The 23240-nt window shown below is 41.8% G+C and overlaps 1 protein-coding gene across 9 annotated transcripts in view; it reads right to left on the bottom strand.

Annotated features, from left to right (window-relative positions):
- The window catches only part of FARS2 (phenylalanyl-tRNA synthetase 2, mitochondrial), a 572601-nt gene that overhangs the window by 460200 nt on the left and 89161 nt on the right, over window positions 1-23240 (bottom strand). For 5 of the 9 annotated variants that reach the window (XM_079777471.1, XM_079777467.1, XM_079777469.1 and 2 more), the window contains exon 2: window positions 17606-17688. The exons of the other annotated variants lie outside the window; for them this stretch is intronic. The gene's annotated coding sequence lies outside the window, so the exon portion shown is untranslated. The remainder of the gene's footprint in view (window positions 1-17605; window positions 17689-23240) is intronic. 9 annotated transcript variants of the gene reach the window in all.

The raw sequence follows: 23240 nt of genomic DNA, 5'->3' as shown, positions 1-23240 counted from the left end.
GTGACTTGACATGGTTAGCATCTGTAGCAGCTCGAGAAAAAAGCGAGTGCAAAGGGTTAAAAATGTCCCTACCTACAAATAGTGATGTGACATCACCGCCTCTCTGAAGCCTTTTCTTTATTCTTATTTTTATTGTTTCTTTCATTTAATCCTCATGAAAACACTGTGAAAGACAAACTAATTTGCCCAAAGCCATGCCTACTGCCCGAAAGTACTGAATGACAGCATCAGGGTTCAAGCCTGGCTCTTGCCTGGTCCCAATTTGCCCCTGCCATTTCCTTTGCTTGCCTGCCCTGATAAATACCAGCCTACGTTGGTTTTTCAATAGATATAGTCCTAATACATTCCTGGGGAATTTTTCAAAATTGACATGATTCATCATTCTCAGATATTTTATCCCTATAAAACTATTTCTTATTTCCCATACTCTCTTCAGACAGAATTGACCCACCTCTTCTTTCTTCCCAGCTGTTTCCTATGCATGCACATTTCACTCGTGCACACAAAATGCTCACTGCACTCACCACTTAGCATGTTAATCTATTTTCTAGGTCTTAAGCTACTGGAGGACAGAAACAATGATTTTGTCCTTAAAAGGAATGTGGTTCCTATTCAAAAGGAGTAAAACCTCATTACAAACATCTATGTTATATATTTCTACATTACTGTTTCACTGAGAAAAGATGCCATTAACTAACGCACAGTGACATTTCCACTGCTCAAGCCTCTCCCCACAGCAGATCTAATGATAAAGTTGCTAGTATAGCACTGAAGTTCATTTAGCAAGTCACAAGGCTGGAAGTCAAATAATACTCTTTAATTCTCAATTCAGAGAAGGTTGGTATGTGCATGCTAAATCATATTCTTAACATATTGGCCTGATGGCAGAAGAGCAAAATTTAGGCCCACATACGAGGGTTCCATTAACTCCCATCAGCCCCAATCAGTCCCAATCGTATTAAAATTCACCTTTAAAAAGAAATAGCTCTGCATTTCTCTATAAGCTTTGTAAATTCTAAGGATTAGCCTGTAAGTGAAAGCATTTCATTGAAAATATATAGGAAATGAAAATAATAACACATATAGTCCATTCTCATTATTCATGGTAGTTATAATTTATAACATCTGAGAACACTGAATTGGTGATACTAAACCACTGCTTCTAGGGGAAATACTGAGTTAGTTTTCCTGAGACGATGGTCACATTTTTGTCAACTACTCAACATATAACCTTATTTTATGTGTGTTTCTCTTTAAAGACACTCTATTTAATATATACTGCTGATCCATTAACATTGAACTGAACTCACAGCCAACAGCACCATGACTCATGCCTGAATGAAGCTTATCTAAACCAGGTATTTTCTCCATGAGGCACATCACAGCTTTCTTGCACTTAGGAACACTAGACAGCACTTCAGCACTACCCTTGGGAGCCATTTTAAACAGCAAAATCACCAACAAAAAGCACAAAATGCAGAAAACATAGCACTAAATAGAAAAAAAAGATACCTGTTTACAGTATGAGAACTGAAACAAGAAGGCAACCTCAGGTCAGACCCTCAGGTGTAGGGAGAACCAAAATCTTTGATGCTCTGTGCATGTCCTCAAATGACCTTGAAAGCCCCACAAATATTTGAGATTACAAATAAATTTTTGCAATTAAGCGAATTCACAAATACAGAGTCCATAAGCATTATATAAGGATTACTTGCATGTCAAGAAACTGGTAACAGCGATGCCTCCCTGGAAGGGAACTGAATGGCTAGGTGACAGAGATGGAAGAAAAACTTATTTTTTCACACATAAATATTAAATCTTTTATTATGGGATGTGTGTGTGTGTGTGTGTGTGTGTGTGTGTGTGTGATTGAAAATGTCATGACTTTGCTCAGAGAAAATAGCATTATACATATTAACAATCTAAAAAAAGTAATATTAAACTTTGGGTTAAAATAGTAAAAAGACAAAAGAAATAAAATTAAGACTAAAGAATGAAAGTAGAAACAAATACATTCAAAACTGGAAAATCACAACTATTTGGAGTTTCTCTACATTGACAAAGCTGAACACTGACTCATAAAAGGGAACGGCACAGAGAATTATTTAAAAGCAAAAAAATCCCATTGGGACCTTAAGCTCTCAATTCCCACCAAAGTTCTCATTTTGTATCAGGAGCATTAAACTTACTCTGTTAAACAATACTTAGAATCATTCTGTACATTAGTTTTCAGTGTGTGGTCTCAGGCCCAGCAATATCAACACCAATAGAGTAGCTGTTAGAAATAGATTCTCAGGCCCAACCCTAGACCCAAGAAATAGGGACTCCGGGCCAGGGCAGCAGTCTATGCTTTAAGGAGCTTTGAGAGGGAGAAGAACAGAGAGATTGCAACATCAATGAGAGAGGAACATCATCCATCCGCTGCCTCCTACAGGCCCCACAGTGGGGACCAAGCGCCCAACTTAGGCATATGCCCTGACTGGGAATCAAACTGATGCCCTCTTGGTTCCTAAGTTAATGCTCAAGCACTGAGCCACACCAGCCATGCTGTTTCCATTTCTCTGGAATAAATGCACAAGAATACAATTTCTAGGTTACATGTTAAGTTTTATAAGAAACTGCCAAACTGTTTTCTGGAGTTGCTGTATCTTTTACTTTCCACCAACAATGTATGAGTAACCTAGCTTCTCTACATCCTCACCAACATTTGGGGTTGTCACTATATTTTATTTTAGCCACTCTGATAGGTGTGTAGTGATATCTCATTGTGGTTTAAATTTGCATTTTCCTAATAAGGACTAATGGTAAACATCTCTTTATGAGTTTCTTTATCATCATCTTTGACGAAATGACTATTCATGTTTTTTGTCCATTTTCTAAATGAACTACTTTTTGTTTGTTTTACTGTTGATATATTCTAATTGCTGGTCCTTAATCAAATATGTACTTTGCAAATATTTTCTCCCAGTTTTGTAGCTTATCTTTTCATCCTCCTAACAGAGTCTTTAGCAGAGCAAAAATCTATCATTTGATGAGGTCCAATTGATCAATATTTTCTCTTATGGATCATGCTTAAAATGTCAAGTGTAAAAACTATTTCCCAAGATCTGGATTCCAAAAATTTTCTTTTTTTTCTCCTAAAGTATTTATACTTTTACATTTTACATTTAAGTCCATGATCCATTTTCAATTAACTTTTATATAAGGTGTAAGGGTTAGACGAAAATTTATTGTTTTGCCAATGGATGTCGAATTGTACAGCACCAATTTTTTAAAAGGCTAGCCTTCCTCCACTGAATTTCATTTTCTGGATTCTCTAGTCCATGTCTATCCCTCCACCAATACCACACAGCCTTAATTCACTGCAGCTATAGTAGGCTTTAATATCAGGTAGAGTGATTTCACAGACTTTATTCTTTTTCAAGATTATTTTAAGTACTAGAGGCCCAGTGCATGAAAATTCATACACTGGAGAGGGGTCCCGCAGCCCGGCCTGCCCCCTCTCACAGTCCGGGAGCCCTCAGGGACAGGAGGCGACCTGGTGATCAGGGGAAAGCGATGCCCCATCACCCCTCTGCTGCTGCCACAGCCAGCAGCGCAAGCCTCAGCTGGCCCTGGTTACCTGAGCCTCGGGCGGCCCTGGGCAGCTGCGCAGCCACCATCTGAGGCTTGCCTGCGCCTCAGGCCAGACCTGGATGGCTGGGGGTCTGAGAAGACTGGGGGACTCCAGAGGCAGCCACACGCCTGCCACCCCAGCAGGGCTGAGGGGACTGGGCACCACCATCGTGTAGCTATAGGCGCCACCATCTTTGAGGGCGTGGCAATCAATTAGCATATTCCCACCTTATTGGCTGTGGGCACTGCCATCTTTGAGGGCATGGCAGTCAATTAACATATTCCCGAGTGGGGGTTTGGGGGAGTAAAGGGAGGATGAAGACACATATGTAATACCTAATCAATAAAGAATTTTTTTAAAAAAATAGTATATTCCCTCCTTATTGGCTGTGGGCGCTGCCATCTTTGAGGGTGGGGAAGTCAATTAGCATATTCCCTCCTTATTGGCTGTGGGCACCACCATCTTTGCAACAGCGTGAGGGTCAATTAGCATATTCCTTCTTTATTAGATAGAATTCTAGTACATGTGCCTTATCATATAAATTTTAGAAGAAGCTTATGTATATACATATTTAAAAAACAGCCATGCTGATTCCAAAGATTACAGTAGAAAAGGAGGAAAAATAAAAAGGAATTACCTTACCGTGGAGAAAATCGGAAAACACTACCTCACCCAGGTAATCAAAGTCAACATTTACAGTAATAAGCTATGTGGGTAATATGTACACACTAGAGGCCCGGTTCACGAAATTCGTACAAGGGGTGTGTATGTGTGTCCCTCAGCCCAGCATGCACCCTCTCCAATCTGGGACCCCTCGAGGAATGTCCGACTGCCCGTTTAGGCCCGATCCCAGTGGACATCCATCTCACAATCCAGGACTGCTGGCTCCCAACTGCTTTCTGCCTGCCTGCCTGCCTGATTGCCCCTAACCGCTTCTGCCTGCCAGCCTAATCAACCCTAGTCACTCCCCTGCCAGCCTGATCGACGCCTAACTGCTCCCCTGCTGGCCTGGTCGCCCCTAACTGCCCTCCCCTGCTGGCCTGGTCGCCCCCTAACTGCTCCCCAGCTGGCCTGGTCGCCCCTAACTGCCCTCCCTGCTGGCCTGCGTCCCCCCCCCCAACTGCATTCCCCTGCAGGCCTGGTCACCCCCAACTGCCCTTCCCTGCAGGCCTGGGTCCCCCCCCAACTGCACTCCCCTGCAGGCCTGGTCGCCGCCAACTGCCCTCCTCTGCCAGCCTGGTCACCCCTAACTGCCCTCCCCTGCAGGCCTGATCTCCCCCAACTGCCCTCCCTTGCAGGACTGGGTCTCCCCCAACTGCCCTCCCTTACAAGCCTAGTCACCCAAACTGCCCTCCTCTGATGGCCCAATCACCCCTAACTGCTCTCCCCTGCTGGCCTGATCGCACACAACTGCCCTCCCGTGCAGGCCATCTTGTGGTGGCCATCTTCTGTGCACATGGGGGCGGCGATCTTGTGTGTTGGAGTGATGGTCAATTTGCAAATTACTCTTTTATTAGATAGGATTATACAACGTGATGAAAATGACCCTTAATCACTGTGCGTGTTCTTCAGAAAAACATATCACCCTAGACTAATCATAAGAAAAATACTACACAAGTCCCAGTTGAGAGACATTCTACAAAATACTTTATAGGTATTCTTCAGAACTATCAAGGTCATAAAACACAAGAAAAGTCAACCTGTTACAGCCCAGCACAAAATAACTAAATGTAACAGAAAATCTTGAATAGGATTCTAGAACAGAAATAGGGCATTATGTAAAAATAATTAATAAGGAAATCTAAATTAGTTAATAATGTATCAATATTGGTTCATCAATTATAACAAACAGACCATACTTAATGTAAGATGTCAATCACAGGAGAAACTCTATTATCCTCCCAATTTTCTGTATCTAAAACTTTCATATATATATCTTACCTAATAATAGACAAACATGTAAATTGAACGTACGTCCGCTACACCACCAGCCAATCAGGAGTGATATGTAAATTAACCCAACAAAGATGGAGGTTAATTTGCATACATAGGCACCAAGTGACTGGGGCGGGACGCTTGCATTGTTGCCATGGCGACAAAACGGGTGTTCCGCCCCACCCCCGGTCTCTCAGGGCCTCTGGGCAGCATGGGAAGGCGGGGCTGGAGCAGAAAGAGGCGGCTCCCAGAGCATAAAGAGGCAGCTCCAGGGCCTGAGCAGAAAGGGACTGGGCCGGAGTGGAAAGGCAGTGCTTGCAGCCAGGGAAAGGAAAGCCCATTCTAGCACGAATCTTCGTGCATCGGGCTCCTAATGCGCATATATATATATATATATATATATATATATATATATCCTCAATTTTGCAGACCTCGATTTAATGGACAAAATTTCCAGTCCACATATCATATGTAAAAATTAACACCCTGCTAATTTTAAAATGCTTTTAACCAAGATTTGCTTATAATTAAATTAGGTTATTTTTTGTTATTAATTCACTGCTATTTTTAACAAATTTTAATGAATAGGACATATATTGAAAAAAAACCTCTAATCATTTCAACACATAAATAAATATTACATACTAGAGGCCGGTGCATGAATTCGTTACATGGGTGGGGCCCAGCCAGCCTGCCCTGATGGGGGCCACCGGGGCCGGGCTAATGGCGGGGGAGGGGACGCAGGAGGTTGGCCAGCCCCACCCCCAATCCGGGTGAGGGGGGCCAATCGGGGGTAAGGCCAGCTGGCGGGAGAGGCCGCGGGCAGTTGACCAGCTGGCCCCACCCCCAATCGGGGTGGGGGTACTGATCAGGGGCTGGGATGTCCAGGGGAGGGGCCGCAGGAGGTTGTGGGGGTCCAATCAGGGCCCTGACCGGGCCAGTGGGCTGCCACAGTGCCCGTCACAGCGATCAGTCATTCCGGTCATTCTGTCATTCCGGTCGCTTGGCTTTTATATATATAGATATACAACAATAGTCTACATATTTAAATCCAAGAGTCACCACACATAAATAATGTTCAGAGAATGATTAGCACAGGGTCACAATGCAACCTGTGTGGTAACTGGTTCTGTTGTCAGGTGGAGTGACTTATTGCAGCAGTTTTATAGAGTGCTGGCCAATGTTCCCACGTGCGCTAAACCACACTCCAGCCATGTGCATTTGTTTACTTGTGGTGACTGGTGAGTGCACACATTTACTAGACCTATTCAGTATAAATTTAAAATTACTGGAATACATAGAGTAAACTTTTCTGTGAAATTAAATTTTTCATACATACTTAATTATAATTACACAAACGTGTCTACACAAGTAAAAACAGGTAAACTATTGTCAATTTTTTAACATACACATTCAGAAAACCTACTTTATTATATAATGGACTTTTGGCTTTAACAGACACTCCGTCCCCCAAATTAGTCCGTTATATCGAGATTTTTCTGTGTATATATATATCTCTAAAAAGACAAGTGATCGAAGATTTAAATTTAATAAGATTAATAATTTTTACTACTTCATCAAAGATGTTTTTAAGTGAAAACAAAAATCTTGCTGGGATTTTCATTGCATTAAATTTATACATCAATTTAGAAATCAACTCACTATGTTGATTTCTACAATCTGTGAGCACAGTACATCTCTCCATTTATTTAGGTCTTCTATGATTTCATTCATCAGCATTTTATACTCCAGCATACAAATCCTATACATATTTTATTAAATACTAGAGGCCCGGTGCATGAAATTCTTGCACTGGTAGGGTTCCTAGGCCTGGCAGGCAATCAGGGCCTATCGAGGCCTCACAGCTGCAGGACGGGGCCTTCTTTAGTTCTGTGCCACCCCCTGGTGGTCAGTGCACGTCATAGCGAGCGATTGAACTCCTGGTCTCCAGGTTGAATTCCCAAGGGGACAATTTGCATATTAGCCTTTTATATGCATAGATATTCCTAAGTATTTCATTATCTTGAGAGTGAATGTAACTATTTTTGTTTTTGTGATTTTGGTCCCCAGATGTTCATTATTAGTATACAGAAATGCAATAAATTTTTATTTGTTAACATTATACCCTGTAACCTTGCAGAATTCACTTATTAGTTTAGGAATATATTTAGTTTGGGGTATATTCCTTGGGATTTTCTGTGTAAACAATAATATCATTTACAAATAGGGATACTTTTATTTCTTCCTTTCCAATCTGAGTGCCTTTGATTTCTTTTTCTTGCCATATTTCAGTAGCTAGAACTTCCAATACAATGTTGAATAACAGTGTTAAAAACAGATATCCTTGCCTTCTTCCAAAAATTAGAAAGCATTCAGTTTCTTGGCATTAAACATGATATTAACTAGAGAATTTTTATAGATGCCCATTATCAAGTTGAGAAAGTTACCCTCTATTCCTAATTTAGTGAGAGTTCTTTATCTTGAATAAGTATTAGATTTGGTCAAATGTTTTTGCTATATCAATTGATATGACCACATGATTTTCCCTGGTCTACTGACACGGTGGTGGATTACAATGACTGGTTCTAAAATCCTGAATTAAGGTGAATTTTAAAGGATAAATAGGACTTGATAGCCATAAATATAAAACCACTTGTGTTTATTTGCTTAATGTCTATCTTTAGAAGACTACCAGCTCCATTGTGGCATGGCTTATTTATTTTGTTCACAACTATATACCCAATACCAAGCCTACCACCTAGCACACAATAAACACTCAATGAATATTCATGGAAAAAATTAAGACACACTAGAACTCACAAGTACACTGCCATGACCAGTCACCAGGGTAACAGAAGCAGAGATTATGTGGAGGAGTGGCCAAAAGGCAGAGCCCCTACCTCATAGGATATACATAAATTAATTCAAGATTCATCAAAGACCTAAACATGAAGCTTTTAGAAGAAAACATATGATAATATTTTCCTAACTTGGAGTGGACAAAGAATTCCTAAAATTCAATAATAAAAAGAGAAACATCCCAGTTAAAAAGCAAACAAAAGATTTCAACAAATACTTCAGGGAAAATATACAAATGACTGATACTAGTAAGCAAATAAAAAGGTTCTTGACATCATTGGTCATCAGGGGAATACAAATAAAGCTTACTGAAATACCACTACTATTATTTATTACTAGAGGCCCAGTGCATGATTAAATCATGCACGTGTAGGGTCCCCTACACACTTTCACTTTCGATCGCGGGGGAGCTGGGTGCCTGTCCGCTGGTGCACCAGGCCTTTCAGAAGCCTCTGCCGCACCGGAGGCTTCTGAAAGGCCTGGTGCTGGAGCGGACAGGCACCCAGCTCCCCCGCTTTTGATGGTCCACAGCGGGATGTGAGCTCGCTGCCCCAGAGGCCCCTTCTGTGCCGCAGCACAGCCATGGCGCAGCGTCCCGCCAGCCCAATCGGCCATCCCGGCCACCCCAAGTCCCACCCCCCAGCGCCTCCTGGCCAATCGTGGGCATAGCGAAGGTGCGGTCAATTTGCATATTTGTCTATTATTAGGTAGGATTATTATTATTATACCAGTGGAATAACTAAAATTTTAAAAATTGACAATACCAAATGTTGGCAAAGATGTGGAACAATCAGAACTCTCAAACATTTACTGGTGACAGTGTAAAATGGTATAACTGCTTCAGAAAAAAGTCTGGCAATGTTTTATAAAACTAAACATACACCTACTCTATGATCCAGCAATTCCAATTCTAGCTATTTAACCAAGAGAAAATATCCACAAAAAGACTTGTATGAGAACATTCATTGTAACTTTATTCATAAGTTTCAAACCAGAAACAGCCCAAATGTCCCTCAATAAAGAATGGGTAAACAAATAGTGATATATTCATACAAGGGAATAACATGACATCCACACACTACTATATGCACAATAACATGGATAAAACTTTAAAACATTATGATGAGTGAAAGAGGGCAGTCACAAAAGCGTATATACTGTATGATTCCCTTAACCTAAGGTAATATAACAAATAAACTAAGCTATGATGGGGAGAAAAATTAAAGCAATGCCTTTCTCTGGAAGGTGGGAGTGAAGAATGATCTTCAAAAGGGGCATGAAAGAACTCCTTGAGATATTAGTAGGGCATCTTGATAGGGAGTTTGAATTACACAGGTATATACATTTGTCAAAACTCAATGAATAGTATACTTAAAATTGTGTATTTCACTGTATGCATTTCTGTGCATTTCACTGCATGCAAATTTTACCTATTAAGAAGGCTTGTATTAACTATATGCATTTAGGGAAAGTCTACAACCTACTTTGACATTTACCCCTCAAAAAAATTTTAGACTGGGGAAGGAATAGAGGGAAAAGCATAGTACATGTTAATTATAAGAATCCAGGTGGTAGTTATCTAGAAATTCATTGTAAAGTTTTCAAATTGTATTGTATATTTGAAAATCTTGATAATAAAAAAAAGTGGGAGAAAAGTAAGAATGGGATTGGATCAAGAGTACAAGGTACACAAAGGATATGGATGTTACCCAAATTTTTAGTTTTTCAAAACCTTTAGCTCTATGGAAATGGCTCAGAAAATGCTCAGGAAGTAAAAATTAGGTAAGAAAGTGGGGCACAGGCCCTAATAATACCACAGCAGTTCTACTTTTATCAACTGGCATTCTACACACCAATGCAAACAGAAAACCATTGCTGGAGATGATAATAAATTTTATCCACACAAGTATCATGAACTCAATGAATAACAAAATACTCGTATCTTTTTTAGGAATGGTTGTGTAAAATATGCATAGTGGCGCGTCATATGTATGCTCAGAAAAAAAGACCACATGAGAGGACACTAAAGATCAATATCTTGACTTTCCAGATGAGAAACTTGGGTCCAGCTAAGAAAGAGATTTTTCAGGTGACAAGGCAGCCGGGGAGTGAGCATGAGGTGGGCTGGGCCAGGCTTGCCAGGCACCACCAGTCCACCGCACTCTTCCTCCTGCCATGATCCCCAGCACCCCTTAAGAGTCTTTAATGCAATTTTCTAGTTATTTTTGGTGACAATGTACAGTATTTGAAAAAGGTCTGTGCTTCACATGACAAAATGTTCCAAAAGCATAAAGTCCATTTTCTTTATAGCTGCCTATGAAAGAGTATAGACCTATTTTCTGATTTTGACATTTATTTGAAATTCAGATTCTACTGTAGAACCTAATATGAGCTGTGGAGCTAATTAATATAAATGTGAAAATCTCAGGGTGAAGTGGGAAAATGGAGGAAAAGGAACATTCTTAAAGTTCAAGCCACTTGCCTATGCCACGTACTGGCATTGAATTGTCTGCTATTGTCAAACACAAAATTCAAACACTAAGCTGAAATTAGTCTCTTCTATAAATTTCTATTTGGAATAAAAAGCAGGTGGACCTCTTTTGCACATCTGTGTCTAAGAAGCTGTGGGTAAACACTATGTAAAGGAGCCCTGGAGTTGATCTTTTGATATAGTCAAGATGCTCTTAATTGACCTGGGGTTAGGTGACACTGTCAAACATACTCTGGTAGGCTACTAGTTTTACAATCTAGTCCTGGATCTTTCTAATCTCTTTTAAATATCAAAATAGCACCTTGCCTTTAAGATTTTTTCAGCTTTGTAACAGAGCAAAAAGGGAACTTCTCTTAAGGTTGCTTATCTTTTTATTAACACCTCTTGCAAAAAGTCTGGTGGAAGACCAATGAATAATAAATAATAATAATAACATTATTATTATTTGATTTATTAACTGAGCACTTCACCTATATTATCTTATTTAGTCATTATCACAGTTCAAGGCTGATACTGTTTTATAGAAAAGGAAAAGGAAAAAAAATGGTAGTGGTAAAAATCAGAAAGCCAGATCTAACTCCAAAGCCCAGTTTTTCCACTGAATTGGATGGAGAAGTTATCCATTATAATGGATAACTTTTAGGTACCCAGATCCAGATCACTCACTCTCATTGTACTGCTTCCAGTGGGTTGAGCAAAGTGTATCATTTGGTGCAGCATGCGCTTTAATACAGACGGATGCTTCCAGGAGATACACTGCCTGTGTCCTCTAGCTCTGACAATACACAGTCTCCTCCCAAACCACTGGCTCAACTGCCAATACTTGGCCTTCAGTCCAGCAGAATAGGGAAGTAGAGTGTATTCAAGAGGACACCACAGGTTACTCAAGCCAGGGGAAGGAGGCCAGGCAACTACTCTGAACAGAAAAAGGAGATTTGCTCCCAATCTGAGAGTCCTCCTTTCAAGTCTGTTTAATCTGTTAAAAATCCTTGTTATTTCTTCTCTGGGCCTATGATATCTCCTATGCCCCATTATAGTCTCCATCTCCATGTCTCACTTCTTTGCAGGGACAGGAGCAAAAAGTCCCCACAGGAAAATAGGTCCTTGCCCACAACAGCCAGTCTCTCTACAGGAAGCAGCTTATATGGGCCTTTCTGAATCATTATTTTAGACTTAGATAAATTTGACCTAGAGGCCACGTGCTTTGAAGTCACCACAGGAAACACAGTGGCTTCTATGATGTTTGGTGAACTGAAATTTAGTCGCCCTCTTGGGTGACCACATACCTAGAAACAAACAGTGAAATCTCTGGAAAGGAGGCATGGAAGGGGAGAGCAGTCACAATGATCACAGCAAAGAAGGTGAGGGCATTTCAGAGGAGAATAAGGCTCATTCATGCATTAGGACCACATTTTAGTTTATCTGAGCTAACAAACTATTTCTTATTCTCTGAAAGCAGGGGTGGGGAACATCCAGCCCATGGGCCATATAAGGCACAAGAAATCATTTGTTCTGGCCCTGCCAAGGCATGAGGGGTGAGTTAATTAAATATTTGATTAAATATAGCAGGCTAATTTTTAAGTTGATAGTTTTGTATGGCCCACAAATGATGTTATAAATATCCAAATGGCCCTTGGGGAAAAAAAAAAAAAGGTTCCACCCCTGTCTTAAAGGGACTAGGCAGGTGAATTTTATTTTGAAACTCTTAAGGGGTAAACGTGACACCAGTCTTCAGAGGGGAGGAATGAGACTGCAGGGTAGACAAGAGACAAAGGCCCTCCCCTCCCACGGAACAATCCCCAGATGGGGTCCATTATCACTGCTCCCTAACAGAGCTCCTTCCATCCCTCTGTCAGTGACCCTGCCTCTCTGCCTTCTTGAAATACAGCTTGTATACACCTGGACCTAGGTGATAATGGATAAGAGTTCCATGTCACCACAAGACAAACATGGCTCACCTGTCAACACTGCAAATTTTGATTGAATAATTTCTTTTCTCCTGGGGGGATACATTAGTTTTTAAAATATTTTCTTAATATTAAGTGATTCACATTATTTTATGTTCAAAATCAAATAGGAATAAAAAGGTAAATAGCCTTGGCCTGTGTGGCGCAGTGGACAGAGCATCGGCCCACACACAGAAAGATCCCCGATCAAAGGCACCTTCCTGAGTTGCAGGTTTGATCCCTGGCCCCACTTGGGGTACCTGTGAGAGGCAACCAATCGATGTGTCTCTTTCACATTGATGTTTCTTTCTCGCTCTCTCTCTCTCTCTCTCCCGCTCCCTTTCTCCCTCCCTTCTTCCTTTCCTCCCTTTCACTCTCTGAAAAGAAATGAAAGAAATATCCTCAGGTGTGAACTAACAACAAAAAGGGTAAACAATGAAAAGTAAACTTTCACAGCCTCTGTACTTCCCTATGGCATGTTCCCATGCTATGCTATACAATCTATGTTTGTAAGTACACACACACATATCCCTCTCTGACAAACTGAATTTTTATACAAATATTAGCATACCATTCTGCAACTTATTCTTATCAGTTAAAAATTTACATTGATGGTATACAATTAAAGTCCAGTAATGCATATAGATGTACCTTATTCTTTTAAATGGTACAGAGTATTCCAACAAATGAAAGCTCCACAATATATTAAGCCATTGCCCTACGGATGAATATTTAAAAATTTTCCAGTATTTTATTAAAATGAATAAATCTATAAAGAATAACCTTGCACACATATGTTTGCATTTTAAGGATAAACTCCTAAAAGTTGAGTTGAAATGTCAAACAGTTTAATGCATTTTAAAAGTAGAAAATATACTGCCAAAAGAATCTCCCAAGCAGGAGCGCACTAGTACTCCACCACTGAGTCCCACCAACACTGCATAAGAGTCACGCTGCCTGAACTCTGCAATGCCATGCATGCTCAAGCCATTTTACTTCTCTACCAGCAGAGAGCTTTACTAAAATAAAGCTACACTAAATTATTTATAAGGTCATTTTTTAAAGTCCTACTTTGTGCGAAATACTGTTGTTCATCACCAGCCATGACATAAAAGAATTTAACAGTATGAAGCTGAAATACCACAGTATTCACAATACAAATGTATAGAAATACATTTATACAATAAAATATGATTAACAGAAGAACAGCCATAATGTTCCATAAAGATAAGGAGGAGCAGCAAATGTGGGAAAGACTGCCCTGGCTGGTCTGGCTCAGTGGATAGAGCGTCAGCCTGCGGACTGAAGGGTCCCAGGTTTGATTCCCACCAAGGCACATGTCCAGGTTGCGGGCTCCATCCCCAGTAGGGGGCATTCAGGAGGCAGCCAATCAATGATTCCCTTTCATCATTGATGTTTCTGTCTCTCTCTTCCTCTCCCTTTCTCTCTGAAATCATTACAAATATATTTTTTTAAAAATGTGAGAAGAACTGAGAATGCATTCATGGAAGAGGTGAGGCTCCACCTGGATATTCAATGGTGAGTCAAGTCTGGAGAGGCAGAGGGAACGGGGAAGATAAAACAGATGGTGCACATACAAACAAGATGAGCAAAGCCTGAGTTCAAGGTCAAAACTCAGACACTTGTGTGGTGTGTTGTTGGTCTAACACCTGGCTAGTACTGCTGGTGGGAATGCAGACTGGTGCAGCCACTGTGGAGAACAGTATGGAGTTTCCTCAAAAAATTAAAAATGAAACTCCCATTTGACCCAGTAATCCCACTTCTCAGAATATATCCCAAGAAATCAGAAACACCAATCAGAAAAGATATATGCACCCCTATGTTCATAGAAGCACAATTTACAATAGCTAAGATTTGGAAACAGCCTAAGTGCCCATCAGCAGATGAGTGGATTAAAAAACTGTGGTACATCTACACAATGGAATACTACACTGCTGTAAAAAAGAAAGAAGTCTTACCATTCGCAACAGCATGGATGGACCTGGAGAGCATTATGCTAAGCGAAATAAGCCAGTTGGAAAAGATAAATATCACATGATTTCACTCATTTGTGGAATATAAAGAATAACATAAACAGATGAACAAAAATAGATCCAGAGACACAGAAGCATCGAACAGACCCTCAAACTTCAGAGGGAAGGTGAGGGGCAGGGGCGGGAGGGCAAAGAGGGGGGCGCGTAAGAGACCAACCAAAGGACTTGTATCCATACATATGATCATGACCAATGGGCACAGACAATAGGGGGGTGGGGGTATGTGCTGGGGGCCGAGAGCAGGCAGGGAGAGATCAATGGGGGGAAAAGGAGACATGTAAAACTTTCAACAATAAAGAAAAAAAAAATGTAGCCAGTCAGGTCTTTTCTTACACATTTTCTAGATTCAATATAGGATTCGCTTGAAAATACCTACTTAATATCATTGTGGTGCTCAAAATAAGTAAATCAAACAACACTACAACCTCACCATCATGTTTTATAATCTTGCTGATAACAGCAATTCAGTCACTTCAATCCAGAGATAGCAGCATACTCCAGCAAAAACAAGAAGTTTGTTGTTTTTTGTGGGGGGAAAATCCTGGGTTCAAATTCTAACCCTGTCTTAACTAGCAAGTCATTTCATCTCTTGAAACCACAGTTACTTCATCTGTAAAAATCAAAATGGTTATAAATGCTATACAGAAGAAGTGATACTGATTTCGTGTGTGTGTGTGTGTGTGTGTGTGTGTGTGTGTGTGTATGAACACACATACACATATATACAAATTTCTTTTTTCCCCTGTCACTCATATTTCAGATAAAATCAAAATATACAGTATCACTTAGATATTAATGGCTCCCAAGCACACCTTTTCATTTTCTCTAATTTCACTGACATAATTCCATCAAAGTAGTACTTGGTGATAAAAAATGCCTAGACAATCCAAAAAGCAGAATGGGTCCGGCTGGCATGGCTCAGTGGTTGAGTATGGACCTATGAACCCGCAGGTCATGGTTTGATTCCTGGTCAGTGCACATGCCAGGGTTGCCAGCTTGATCCTCAGTAAGGAGCATGCAGGAGGCAGACAATCAATGATTCTCTCTCACGTTGTTGTTTCTCTCTCTCCCTCTCCCTTCCTCTCAGAAATCAATAAAAATATATTTGCTCTAGCCAATTTGGCTCAATGGATAGAATGTGGGCCTGCAGACTGAGTTCAATACTGGTCAAGGGCACATGCCCAGGTTGCAAGCTTGATCCCCAGTGGGGGGCGTGCAGGAGGCAACCAATCAATGATTCTCTCTAATCATTGATGCTTCTATCTCTCTTTCCTACTTCTTTGCTCTCTGAAATCAATAAAAATACATACTTTTTTTTAAAGCAGAATGGTACATTTTAGAAGTTACCAATACAAAAATAAAGTATTTTGGATTAAATTCAAGAAATCATATAAGAAACAATATTATATAACATTCTTGATTTTGCCTATAAACCTAAGAGCTGGGTCAATTAATTTTTTATTCATTTTGCTAGGTAAAAGCAAATTGGTAATACTGTTCTTTATATTCCTTAGTACTGAACCACAATGTTTTTAATATAGCTCATACCTTATCTCAATTGTAATCATCTTCCCAAATATGAGCATTTCCCCTACTTGCGTTTCACACATTACCACTAGCTGCTCTGGCACAATATTATAGGTGACATACTGATAAATGGTGTGGAAACCACATAATATCGCCCTTGTTTGCTTCATTTCCACCCTGACTCCAAAACACCCTATACCCAATATAACACGATGTGTACTTCAGGTGCATTAAAAGTAGGGTTCTCTGAGAAAGCATGGTTTCAATAAAGCAACTTGTGTTAATTTGAGTAGCTCAGCTACTTTCAATATATCATCAATCATCAAAACCAACCAGAAACTGCTAGAGTAGAATCTTCCAAACTTCACATAAATAAATCTGTAAGTTTCTTAACATTCCATACTTTGAATTAGCCTTTCTATGGCTCTATTCATTTCTTTTTTATAACCATACTAGAGGTCCGGTGCATGAATTCGTGCACGGGTGGGGGTCCCTCGGCCTGGCTGGCGATCGGGGCCAATCAGGGCCGCTGGCAGGGGGGAGGGCCTGCAGGAGATTGGCTGTGGGAGCGCACTGACCACCAGGGGGCAGCTCCTGCATTGAGCGTCTGCCCCCTGGTGGTCAGTGCACGTTATAGTTACCAGCTGGTCGTCTGGTCATCTGATCTTAACGGTCACTTAGGCTTTTATAGATATAGACTAGAGGCCCGGTGCACGAAATTCATGCACGGGGGGGTGGGAGGGGTGTCTCTCAGCCCAACCTGCACCCTCTCCAATCTGGGACCCCTTGGGGGATGTCTGACTGCCTGTTTAGGTCCGATTTTGGATCGGGCCTAAACAGGCAGTCAGACATCCCTGTCACAATCTAGGACTGCTGGTTCCCAACTACTCGCCTACCTGCCTTCCTGATTGCTCCTAACTGCTCTGCCTGCCAGCCTGATCACCCCCTAACCACTCCCCTGCCAGCCCGATCGATGTCTAACTGCCCTCCCCTGACACCCCGGTCACCACCAAATGCCCTCCCTTGCATATTCCCTCTTTATTAGATAGGGTTTTTTCTTTAGCATATTGGACAGTCCTAACTGGTTTGGCTCAGTGGATGGAGCATTGGCCTGCAGAATCAAGGGTCCTAGGTACAATTCTGGTCAAGGGCATGTACCTTGTTTGGGGGTACCTACCCAGTCGGGAGTTTGCAGGAGGCAGTTGATCGATGTTTCTTTCTCATAGATGTTCCTAGCTCTCTATCCCTTTCCCTTCCTCTCTGTAAAAAATCAATAAAATATATATTATAAAAAAAGAAACATTTAAGATTCCTCCATATCTGCCTGGCTGGTGTGACTCAATGGTTGAGACCCCAGGCTGCCACCGCTGGAGGGGTTCGGGCCCTGGCCAGGCTGAGACCCCAGCCCAAGGCTGCCGCCTCAGCCCAGCCAGGCTGAGACCCCTGCCCAGGCTGCCATCTCAGCCTGGCTGCTGATAGCCCAGTGGGTGCCTTCCCTGGCCTGAAGATCGCGCATTGGGGGTGCACTGCGCTGCCGGCCCCAAGCGCCGCGGCCCCAAGCCCCACGGCCCGCTTCGCCCCTGATCACGCGCGGCTCGGGGGGGGGGGGGGGGGGGGCGGGGCGCTGCCGGCCTGACACCCCGGCCGCAAGCCCTGTGGCCCGCTTTGCACCGGATCGTGCGCAGCTCGGGGGCGACCAGCCGGACACCTCAGACTGCCGCCACGGGGCCGGGATTGCTGTGTGTGGGACGGGCAACTCCCAGCTAGACACCCTGGACTGCCGCTGCTGGGCAGACCTGGGGACTCCGCCGGGGCTCAGGGCTAAGAGGACTGGGCGCCACCATCTTGTGGCCATGGGCGCCGCCATTTTTGTCGTGGAGTGATGGTTAATTTGCATATTACCCTTTTATTAGATAGGATATCTGGGAGTAGTAGTGGGAAGAAGAGCTCTTTAGCACATAACTGGGTTCATGTGCAGTAAGTAAACTGCCCTATTGTTGACATTCAGGTTCACAGAATTACAAAACAGAGTTCTAGGCCTTGGAGCTGCAGAGGAAAAGGTGTTCACAGGCAGAATGGTTCAGAAGTCGTTCTTACTACAAAGGATTCCTAACAACTATAGGTCATATATCAAAAGTCAAAAGAAATAAAATAGAAGGTATCAAGACACCTAAAGTACACCGTCATCAGTTACACTTCAAAATCACAAAACTAACACTAATCAAAAGAAGTAGATATAGTATATTTCACAGGTGGGACTGGCTTAGGAAATTGAGGCAGGCATTCCCCATGATCCTATAGGAACTCAGGAAGAGAGCCCAGGCAGAACCTGAATCTTAAGCTGTTAATTTTTTACAACATGACATCGTTCATGCACAGACTGACACAACAATCCTAATGTAAAAGGAAGGGAAGGGGGTGTCCTACATTCGTATCATTCATGCTCAAAACTAATGGAACAGCAGGACTGCTCTTCAAGACTACACCATTCTTCTCTAGGTCATGTTCTCAAAGAGCTATGCCCACAGTGAATTCGGGTAGAGGATGTGAGGAAGGGAGATTGCTAAAATTAAAATATTTTCCTACATAATTTATTAAAAACCTGATAGGTAGTCTTTTCCTAATTTCTTTCCTTACATTTTGGGGGGAGGAAGGCACTTAATACTGGCTTATACTGGAATTTAAGATAAATGGATGTTGGATTGAACATTAATATAAAAGGTAAACATTTAGATATTTTCAAATCTATTAAGTTCAGTATTGTAAGGAAATCTGCACAGAGTAACATGAATTTCAAGGATTCTTCTACTATTTAAGAAAAGATCTCTTCTATCGCCTGCCTGATCTCTGAAGAGGGTAAAATTTCCCAAAATGCTAGTAAAAGTGGCTGTATAAACCAGGAGTCAGTATGTTATTTCAATAAAACCCAGGATAATATCATTGCTCAGTGGGACCCATGAAATGGGAACCAATACAAGGTGAGGGGCAGTGCAGGTTTAGCTGCCCGCCTCTCCTCACCCCAGAATTCCTTCTCAAGTGAGGCAGGTTGTGGCCTCTTCACTCCCAGGATAAAGGGTAAGAAAGGAGAAAAGGAGGGAAAGGCCAACTGGGACCTGCAGCATGCAGTGATGCAGGCTGTCAACTGCAGACCCTCAGGGGCAGTCCTCGCAGTCCACAATGGACCTTTTCTGTGTGCAATGTCCAACTACTCCCTTCACATACTAGGTAGATTTCAAATTAAATGATAGAAAAAAAAATGTGCATTAGCATGGTGTCTACTAAATAAAAGACAGTGAAGAAATCTTAGTTTCTTTTCCTTCCTTGTTTTATTTTTGTTTGCTTTCTTTCGTTTTGTTTGAGGGAGGGGGCGTGGATGGGGAGAGTTACATCAGCTGACTCTTAGGCACAATTTCCCTAGATAGTGTTAATTGAGATATCACTCTGGCATAAGGAATCAGGACAAAGGAACAGTTGCATTTGTGAGCAGCCTAAACTGATTGACCATTAATTATCATGATTATGTTTTTACAAACCTACTGAGTATTTCATCTACTCAGTATTAATGCCCTTAATACAATAGTGGTTAGCTGTGCTAATGAGTTGAATTCGGATAAGAGAATTTGGAGTTAGTAAACAGAGGTGGATATGCAAATTAATGCCAAGGGTCTATCAATAGGTCAGAGATACCAAACACTGCCCCTCAGGAAAAAACAATCCACAGAACAATAACTGTACTGTATGCTCCCACACACTGAGCATCTGCTGACACCTGCACATGGAGACACATTAATGATTAGAGAGCACTGTGGCTGTGAGTGAGGGCATAACTGGGGGATCCCATGTGGCAGGTATGGTCCAGGCCCAGGTGTTTAATGAAAATGGAGTGACAAGGCTGTTGTCCTAGAACGTAAAGCTTTAACAAAAGTGGTAGAGGAGTGAATAAAGGGAGGAAACTGGCTGTTTCCTCAGCAATACCAGGTCCAGTCAAACTCTCTTCCCTGCTGGGCCATTCAGTCCCTGCTGCTGCTCAATAAAGGACTCCAGGAGGATCTCAACTCTGTCATCTGAGCCTGGGGACAGCAGCCAAATAGGCGAGGCTTCATCTGCAGTGTTGCCAGGACAGGCCTGTGCACGGTGTTAATATGTGATTAAAGAACATAAAGTGCTCCTTCTGACAACATGTCAAGGCCCCTACTCTTGAATCCATGATCATTCAACCCAGAAAAAAAATGGCCTTTCAATCCTCAGCACAGTAACCTGGGCTTTCCCGGGGCTAACCATAAGCCCTGAAAGGAGTGAGTTACACATCAGGGGACAGGGGCAGAGTAAGCTCTCCACTGGTGGTCACATGAAATAAATAATGCTGCACTGAACAATCCTGGAATCCCCATCCAATGGAGTTTCTCCAGTTATGGGAGGATGAGACTGAAGATAACTGTCACAGCAAAAAAAAAAAGGGGGTGTGTATGAGTAATCTAAATTGTAAAAATATACAGGCAAACAGCCATACAAAAAGGTTGTACTAGTGAATGTTTCTAGACAATTCCTCCCTGACATTGATTAATGTGTGTTTTTGTCAATTATGCTAATTACTGCTTAATAATGTATGCTTTTTATTCATTTCTATTACTTTTTATGATATTTAAAATATTTTCGTATTTTTATTAAACCTTTGTACTTTTTCCTTTAAACTGGTAATTCTTGATTTTACTATTATATTGATGATTGTTTTGTAACTAAGTCATCCATCACATATATTGCATATAGCAAAATTATTTGGTCATTTGCATTTCATCCTTAATTATGGTGCTTACTAAGAAAATTAATCGGAGGGGAAAAAATGGCGGCGGAATAGACAGACGTGTCCCGAGCCTTGTCCAAGAGCAGAAAGAAAGAACAGCTGAGGGTCGCACGGGGAGTGTTTGTTGGCAAGTTAAGGGACAGCTATACTCCAGGAGAAGGTGGGGGACTGCTGGACGGGGTTCCCCTGCCCGGGCAGCCCACACTGCTGCTGGGTTCCCTCCTGGAGCGACCCGCTCGGACGCGGAGACCACGCCATCTTGAAGGGGAAAGTGGATGTTATCGGAAGCCTGAAAATCTACAACTGCGGCACCCACCGAACAGCTGCAAACCCCAGAACACCGGTCCCCAATTGGCGCAAACACGCGGATTCAGAGGAGCTCTACACTCCACCACGGAAAGGTCAGATTTCGCCTGGGACAAGGTGAGGTCTCTGGTCCCGGCAGGTCAGAGAAACGCGCACACTGCAGGAGCTGGAGGACCAGGGGAAGTCTGCGCCTAGAAAAATCCATGGCTGTTGGTGCTGGCGTGATCCGTGAATGTGGAAGGGGGTCCTCAGAGCTGCTAACAGAAGGGATCTCTAAAAAGCAACCCATTTTGATCTGGCGCAAAAGGACAGCCTAAAAATTTTAAAAGTGTGCCGGCTGCTTAGACCCAAGGGGGGAAGGGGGACTGCGCAGACTTGCGCGCAGCCCCGTTGTTCGCACACTTGGGCTCTTTCCTCTTCAAATCCTTGCTTCTGATTACTAAGCCCAATACATAGGATCACCCAGTTGGGGACACCCTGGGAGACTACAGGGGAAAGTTGTTTCTCTGGAACCTGGGGATCGGAGCAGGGAGTGACCATCGGAGAGCCAGCTCTGGGGCAGCCACAAACTGGTATTAAGTGCCACAGGGAAAGAAGGATCTAAGTACAGGCTAGAGAGGACCTATAGACCTGGAGATCACTCCAGAAACACTGCCACCTAGGGGCGGAATCACAAAATGACTCTTATGTAATCACAAATAAAGAAATACAAGGAATTAAGACACTGCCTGCTTAAAAATCAGGACTGGCTTACAACACTGAGGAGCAGTGGAATGCAGGGAACTGCAATACTGTCCTGACTAAGAAACAGGCGTGCCAAACAGAACAATAGAGGAAGTGAATGACCTTCACTACTGCACATTTTAGTTTTATTTTTTTTTCATCTTTTATTTAAGAAACTAATTTTTTTCTTTTTTTCTCACTTGATTTTACCTTTGTAATTATTACATTTTTATTTTCAATTAGTATTATTACTACTATTATTTTACCTTTTTTTTTTAAAAGTATCATTTTATTTTCTCTTTATTTTACGTGGGGATTAGTGTCCTATATTCTATTTTCATCATTCCTTTAGCATCATTTTACTCTATCTCAACTCTACCTTTATGCCATCACTCTCTTCCTAAATTTTCCCCTTATGGTGAGCTGTTTCTCTTACCCTTTTCCTGCTTTAGATTTGCCCTATTCTTTCTTTTTACCCCCTGTTAAAATTTCACCCTACTTATATATCTAATTTCCAATCCCATAATCCAAGTCCATACACACCTCTCTCTTCCCTGCCTTAACTATACAAAAAATTGTTTTTCTCTCTGTCCTTTTCTTGTTGTTTACTTGAATGCTGATGTTGTTTGTAGTTTATATTAATCTCCAGGTACTTATTGCTGGCATTTGCTGAGATTAAAGGCTGTTCTATTGGGGTTTTCTCCCCATATATATAGTTTGTTCCCCTTTTCTTTCTTATTCCCTTGCTTTTCTCTCTTACATTTTTTTTTTCCTTTTCCCAACTTCATTTTGGCACTCCTTTTTTTTTTTTTTCCTTCCTCTTCTTCTTTCTCTCCTATCCCCTAATTTGCCTTTCTCTGGTGGTCACCTTTATTTGGGCTCATTAATATTGTGAATACATCTCTGTTCAATGCCTTGTGGGTTGTATCTGGTTAAGTTGTATTTTGTGCCTTTAAATCAACGCAGGAGAGAGAGAACTACA

Source organism: Cnephaeus nilssonii (assembly GCF_951640355.1).
Source record: "Cnephaeus nilssonii genome assembly, chromosome: 7".
NCBI lineage: Eukaryota > Metazoa > Chordata > Mammalia > Chiroptera > Vespertilionidae > Cnephaeus > Cnephaeus nilssonii.
Note: the sequence above shows the minus strand (reverse complement) of the source record. Positions and strands in the feature narration are given on the sequence as shown.